This window comes from Scatophagus argus, chromosome 21 (assembly GCF_020382885.2).
Source record: "Scatophagus argus isolate fScaArg1 chromosome 21, fScaArg1.pri, whole genome shotgun sequence".
Lineage (NCBI taxonomy): Eukaryota > Metazoa > Chordata > Actinopteri > Scatophagidae > Scatophagus > Scatophagus argus.
Genome location: NC_058513.1, coordinates 16,820,864 through 16,828,261, shown reverse-complemented (window position 1 = coordinate 16,828,261; position 7,398 = coordinate 16,820,864).

Here is a 7,398-nt window from a genome sequence, read left to right as displayed (position 1 = left end):
CCAACGTGAAGTACACGCGAGTTTTAAAATGAAATTCCGGTGAAAACTTTCAGAGTAAAAGAACAGCTCGCTAGCTAGCTCGTTCTTCAACGCGAAAAGGTCACTGAGACATGCTCATTCATTTTGCCTTTTGGAATTGATTTATTCATCAATTTGTAAACCAGAATAAAAGATGACAAAGATTTTGCAGAAACATTTTATTCTTATTTAGCTGAGTTGGTGAACTCTTCTCGTTGCTGAGTGTCGCCTGTGTGAAAATGGAAGTGCTATATTTTCTAAAAATAGACAAAATAAGCAAACTGAACTTTATGGTATGCCACAGGAGCGGATACAGAGGAAGATGACACATCATCAGTTCAGCCACAAGCTGTTGTGTCTTGGAGGTATCAAAGAAATTGTCTGGCTGACACAAAACCCTGAGCCCTGGGCAACAACTTTGAGATAAACTCGATCACAGTCTACGAGTTTGTCATTTTCATTGGTTGGCCTCACTGATGCCCTTGAGGCTGAATGAAAGCAAATACCTGCGACCTGGTCTCTAAAATCTGATATAAAACCTGAAACCAGAGGACTGAAGGAATTTGGTTTTGTGATGACATGTTGAATAATCACACCAGTTATGGGGGTGAAAATCTGATGATTTCATAAACTGTTGAGATTAACCTGTTAGTGGGCAAAACCCTACCAGCATTCCTGTGTTTTAAGGGGATGGGGGATCACTTGTTGTAGGAATTATCCATTTACACATACATCAGAATTTCTTACATTTTGTTAACACTCAGCAGTCATGTTTTAACATCCTCAGTTTTCTTAATTGTTCATTTCCTGAAGTTAATGCCAGTAGTGAGCAATGCAGTGCTTTTATTTTAAAGGCAAAGTCGTCCAACTTCCGGCGTCATTTCGCCTGCTTGCGGCTCACTTGACGCAGCTGCCTCTCGACACCACTATCTCCAGCAGACACACCCCATCGGCAGTCAGACACTCTGGAGACGGGAGCTGGACCGGAGGGAGACAGTGGTGACACACGCCAACAGGAGAGGGTGGTGGCGTGCTGCCTTCAAGTGCCGCTCGTAAGGTCCCAAAATGTGTCTTCACCGACCATTTTGGTTTGGTTTCATAACAAAGACAAGGAGGCTACCATAAGTACCCATAAGTCCCTGCTTTACAGATCAGCTGTTTGAGGATCATCTCTGAAGATCACCATATGACAGTGCTTTCTGTGGATCTACAAGTGTTTTTATTGTTATTATTTTTCATCTTCAAACCGGGAATATTGGCAAGGCTGGAGTAGACAGCTTACATTTTAAACACTCAGATTTTGTCTCTGATTAAAGTTCAGGTCAATTTCATAATATATACAGGATTTTTACCAGTCAGCTTTATCTGTCTTAAGAACCTTATCTTGGTCTAAGCAGGAGAAATGAATCATCCCTCATTTGAAATAAAAATGCATAATTGAAAACAAAAACATTTTAAATATCACAAAAGCGCCACATAAAAGGAAGAAAGGGACCTTCGAGATAAGGGTTTGTATTGACTATTTGAAATGTAAGCATCCCAGTCATTGTGATATGGACAATGTGAGTCCTAAGCTGTGCTACACAGCAAACATCACCAGATTGTCATCCTTCTGGGGTAAATCATTTTCCAAACTATCTGCTGACTTACTTAATGAACACATTTCACATGTCCCGATTGATGTATTGACTCTGCTCACCCCTAGATGTCAGCACAAGCCTCTAGTGAACAGTTTATTCAGCTGTATGGTGGTGATGTTATTGCATGCCGGGATGAAAAATGCTATTTTTAGCCCTTGTTAATGTATGTGTCTTGTCACACGAATGCAGATGTGAAAAGGTAAAACTTTAGATGACATGTGTTTGATGACCCATTTTAGATTTTTCACTGAGGTTGTGATCTGCAAATCCTGCTGCTTGCTGCCGGACAAACTGTAGCTTAAACCTTTACGCCTTGTGGTCTCACTGCAGTGAACGCATGTTCCCGTGAGGCTGAAGGTAGGCTGATCACCGTAGTGCTCACAACCACAAGATGGAGCCACATTTCAAGAAATGAACACACTGGTGCGACATTATGAAGCTGTCATCTCAGGAGGGTCATTTAAACCAAACAAAAACTGTGTTAAAAATGAATAATGAACACGGCGGGTTGTATTGAACTAGTCAGGCAACAGCATGTTAGAAGGGCAGCGAAAGCCCTCTGTGACTCCTTATGAGAGGTTTATAAAATAGGTTAATGAGTCATTACGATTCATGTGCATTCAGTCATGGTCGTTCAGTGGCCTGCAAAAGATTTGAAAGTTTGCTGACTGCTGCTGACTAAAAGGTTTTCATATCGTTTGATCTCACTATTAGGTTGTTGTATTTTTCTACAGCCTTTGTTTTACTTAAATAATTTTGGACGATTTGTGTAACCTGAAGTGGATCAGCTGCACAAACAGATGACAGGCAGTCTGATCAGTGATTCTGTGGTTTGTCATCCTCTTCTTACAGATCCTCTCCTGGGTCCGTTGAGTTGTGTGCTGGTGTGATACTGGGCAGCAGGCAACTAATACATTTGTTTTGACTTGACTCGACTCGGTTGCTCTTGACCCACTTCACTTAAAGCCCCATGCCAGTCATCATTTTTGCGTTTCCATGGCAATGTAAGGATATGCAGTGCAACACCATGGCAACAACAGATCTTGTGGAATGAAATTTGAGCTCCCTGTTGTGCACACACCTGTGTGTGTGTGTGTGTGTGTACTTAATATTTTTGATGGCAAATGAAGGGAACCTGACACTGATTCAGTTCTGTACAAAAGATCTCGAGTAATGAGCTGCCGTGAAGTGTGGCATATCCGTGTTAGGGAGAACAGTACATAGAGTTGATTAATTCAATTAAATATTTATATTTCAATACATCAGTTCACAGTTCTCCAAAGTCGTCTCCTCGTCCAGCCACATTTAGCAAACATAACAGCAGCCGAGCTTTGGATGTCGACATGTAGATGTGGTATGTGTGGCACTCAAGGAAATTCAATCGAATGCAACTGGACTTAGTTATTTGTCTTTGAAGACGTTTCACCTCTCATCCAAGAGGCTTCATCAGTTCATGCTCGCTTGAGTCAGTCAGTCAGAGTCTAGTCAACCATGACCTGGATGAATGAGAATATTCACAGGCCTATGTGTGGCACAGCAGACTCTGTAGAGAGTTTGGAGGATGGCATCTTTTTATAGCCTTCCCAAAACCAGAAACAAAAGAGCAAACATGTAGTAAATGGATTCAATAATGTGTTTCGGCTGACATTAGCAGCTATGATTTTTCTTTAAAGAATTTTGGAATTAATTCTCCTAAAATCCCTTTTTGAAACATTTAAAGTGCATGAGATAATCAGTTGAACAGGGTTATGTTCACACATTAACTGTCTGTCATTAACAATCTTATTTTTTTCCTTATCATGACTACTTTCTGCCTGGGCCATGCAGCTAGCTTTAGCTTCACACTTTTAGCACAAAATCATTTATGTGCTAGCAACAAAGTTCTGAGATTCTCAATTTGAAACAAGCTAGCCAGACATGATAAAACGTCAGAGAGACACCATTTTTAACCAACTCATGAAGCTAACGTTGGTTTAATTAGCTAACCAGCTACAGCTGAACAAATCTGCCACCGACAGCTCATTTCAGCCAGCAAAACCAACTATGGCCGCCTACAATTGAGAAGCTGCCTTTGTGTACATGTCTAAAATCAAGCAGCCATTGTTTGCCACCATAATCACTGTAAAATACATGTTAGAGCTGTGAAGCGAGCATACAATTACGCCAACTCTAATGTAGCATTACTGCGGCACGTAGTTTACCCTGGAGGCCATGTAATAAACATTTGCATGATCTCCCCAGTTGCAGTTGTTTTAAAATCACCCCCTTCTCTTTTTAGGAGCTGTGACGTTTTGGACAATTTACATAATGAGTCCTTTATTTATAGCCCATTCAAAAAAAAGCATGGACAGCAGCAGGCACTGCAGCAATAATGTAAACTGTGGAATGGATTAATGACGTGGGGGCTCCGTGATAGAGGCCACCAAAAGCCCCATCTGGCTGAGAGAAGTCAAGGCTTAACATTGATTTAGCAGCATATTTATTGACAGTTCCCCCTTCCCCATTTTGCATCACGATGCTGCATGACGAGTTAATTGGACGACGACCACCTGAGTCCTTCTGCAAATCAGCTCTCAGTGGCAGGCAGTGGAGTTACACTGCTCGCTCAAATCTGATTTGAAGTGACCCTGTGTGACTTATATATAACATTATCTTCGTTATCGTAATATGAAAAGCCCACATGGAGTCTGTGAGTGGCTGACTGGGGCAGCATGATCAGAGTAAACCTGGACATTTCAAAAAGCTCATATGTATGGGTGGCATGTCTAAGGTGTTTTAAATTTTCCTTAGACTGACTGATGTCTTGCAAAGGATGACAGAATACACTTTAGAATTTAGAATTTAAATTTCAGGGTCAAGCATGATTTTCTTCAATAAAGTGTCGAAGCTAAATTTTGTTTTCCATTTCTACATTTGTTAGCAAAGAATCGACACAGAAAGACAAGCCTGGTAATCACTGTCAATTTTTTCCCCAGGGGATTAAAGCAAGCTGTGACTGGGGAAATGGTTTAGTTTCCATCTTTATCAGCTACACGTTCTGCAGCCCACTATCAACATGTGATAGATTTTTTTAATACGCATATAAATTTTAATGTGGGTTTTCCTCGTGCACATTCAGTGGGCAGATATGTTTGCATTTCATGTCATCCTCAGTCCAAAGACTTCGATCTTCTTCAAAAATAGTGTGGGTGAAACAAGCATTAATGGTGTATGCTCTATGCTCAGAAAATAACATATGACCAAGATAGCACCCCCCACCCCTGTTGAAATTACTGGTTCCGGAGATCTTGGATGTCTGCATTTACCTCAGGTCAGCAAGTAAAACACAGCAACTCCGGCTCTGGTGATTTTTGGGTTTGTAATTGAGTTCCATGAATATTTATGAAATATTCAACCTTTTACTTTAAGAAAACCCATCATTAAAATATAAAGCAAAGTTATTTCTCTCAACCCCGGAGGCAAGATGTCCACCTAACAGCAGTCTTTTGCTGAATTATCCAGATGGTCTCTGCATGTGCTGTACTCTGTCACTTGGAGCTGCCTCTCTACATGCTCTCTCCATTGTGATGCATATCTGCACGTGGTGCCTTTTAGCCCTGAGCTCTTTTCATACCAGAATCAGTGCGTCTCAATCAATCTGAGTTCTTTTTATTCACAGTGACCACTGCTCGGTCCAGCTTTAGCCAGAAGCTTTTGTAGCCAGTCGGTGGAAGGTTATTTGTCTTATGTCAGAGGGAATATAACAATGGAAGTTTCTATAGGAGGGGGAAACAACAATTGTAAAGTGTGATTGATATAACCATCTGCCTGACTGGCCACCTTGACTAAAACTTGAGGAGTGTAATGTGAATGCTGATGGTGTGGGATAGCGCGAAGATCACAAAAGGGTGTGATCATACAGCATGAAAGTTACTGTAATACTGGCTGTTTGAGTACATATATTTGTGTATTTAATCTGTGACTGTCTGTGGGTGGTCACAGCTGAGAGATGAGGTCCTGACCTCGGGTGTTTTTCTTTCAGGGGAGGTCATTTTAAGTCTGGCCAGTCTGCTTGTTCCTGATGTGGCCTGTAAATGCAGAGCTTGGTTGCTTGAAGGAGCAACCTTTCGCCAGGCTGTGTATTTCCCCTGTGTTTAATTAAAATTAAATGAAAAATCTTGAATCAAAAGCTTAGCCATCAGAAAAATAGAGAACACAAATAAAGAGCTTTGAGATGTTGTCCATATGTTGTCCACATACTGTCCATATGTTGTCCACATACTGTATACACTGCACAGTTTTTATTTATAGGGCGAATTACTCAGTAAGAGGCAAAACATGATTTCTCTTATTATTATTAGTATGATTACATATTTGGCCACAGTTCTTCTAAACTTCTCTACTTTTACAATTTTCTAAGATGAATGAACAACCATACCACCCCTCCTGCCTCATTCCCCTCCAATCATCTAAATTATTATCATTATAAATGAAGGAACATGAATGCATTATTTAGTAAGGTCCTTCATATTATGCAGATGGCCTTTAAATCAGAGCTAACCCTAACTGGATCCCCCTCCCTCCAGCTTATATTTTCATAACCTACTTTGTTCCAAAACTCACTAAAATAACAATTAAAAGCTGCCCAGTGCGAGTTTACGGGGATTACAAGGCTCTGCTTGGTGCTTAACCCATTAACATCTGGGAAAAACGACAACATTCTCCTTCTACAACACACTCGCTTTCCACCACAAATAAACCTCAGTCTTACAAGCAGAGCAGCATGTTTGCTGATCTGCGATTTACAGCCAGCATGTTCGCGTTGGACTCACAATGGCCCCTTTGTCAAACTGTGATTAGGCTTAACGCTATTTAAACAACAGAGAGAGAGAGAGAGAGAGACACTCTGTGTTGTCTCGGGTAATCAGAGTTTGGATATTGATCAAATAATGACCCCCAGGAAAAGAGTGTGAGAGGGTGTAACGCCAAGGTGGACCATTTGTCTGGGCTGACACCAATCACTTTGTGGAGGTTTGGGGGAAACCATAACCAGAGTCCTGTGCAAGCACATCGTTTGACACAGATGTGATGATATAAAAGTCATCTGTAACGCCGTCCCGTGTGATTGTGTCGTATTACCGACTCATGATCCATCGAGCAGTTCTTACCTAAGTTTGCTATAGATCATGTTATAGCACAACGACTGGATTGTTTTCACTTTAAACAGCAGCCACCAGATAATCTGGTTGCATGTAAATCCACAGACCTGCTTTTAAAAACTAAAGACGTGCGTCACCTGAGGTCTTGTGTTGGTTGCTTTGTTCATCTGGATAACGTTTTGTAAAATTTGAAAGATTTGTGAGTCTTTTTTCTCCAAATGAAATAGATGGAGAAAGTATTTTCAGTTTCTCTAATTCTTGGCAACAAACTGTGTCCCAAAATGTAAAAGTGTTCAGTTAAAGTCGCTTTGGTTTCAGCCGGTTTGTTAGTCTGCTCACAGTCTGGTCGAAGAGCAAACTCGTGACAAGCACTGGACATCTGCAGAAGACAGTTTCTAATACATAACGTACAAAAGTCACCTGGCTTTCCAAAACTCAAGCGGTGCAGAAGGAGTTAAGTTACAGGTGAAAAGCTTGAAATGTGTCAAATGAAATACAAAATGTTCTCAAAAGAGGCAAGTAATTTATACCCCCTCCCATGAGATCACGTTGGACGATCGCTGAATTACAAATTCTCGGTGCGACGAGGTCATGAGACATGT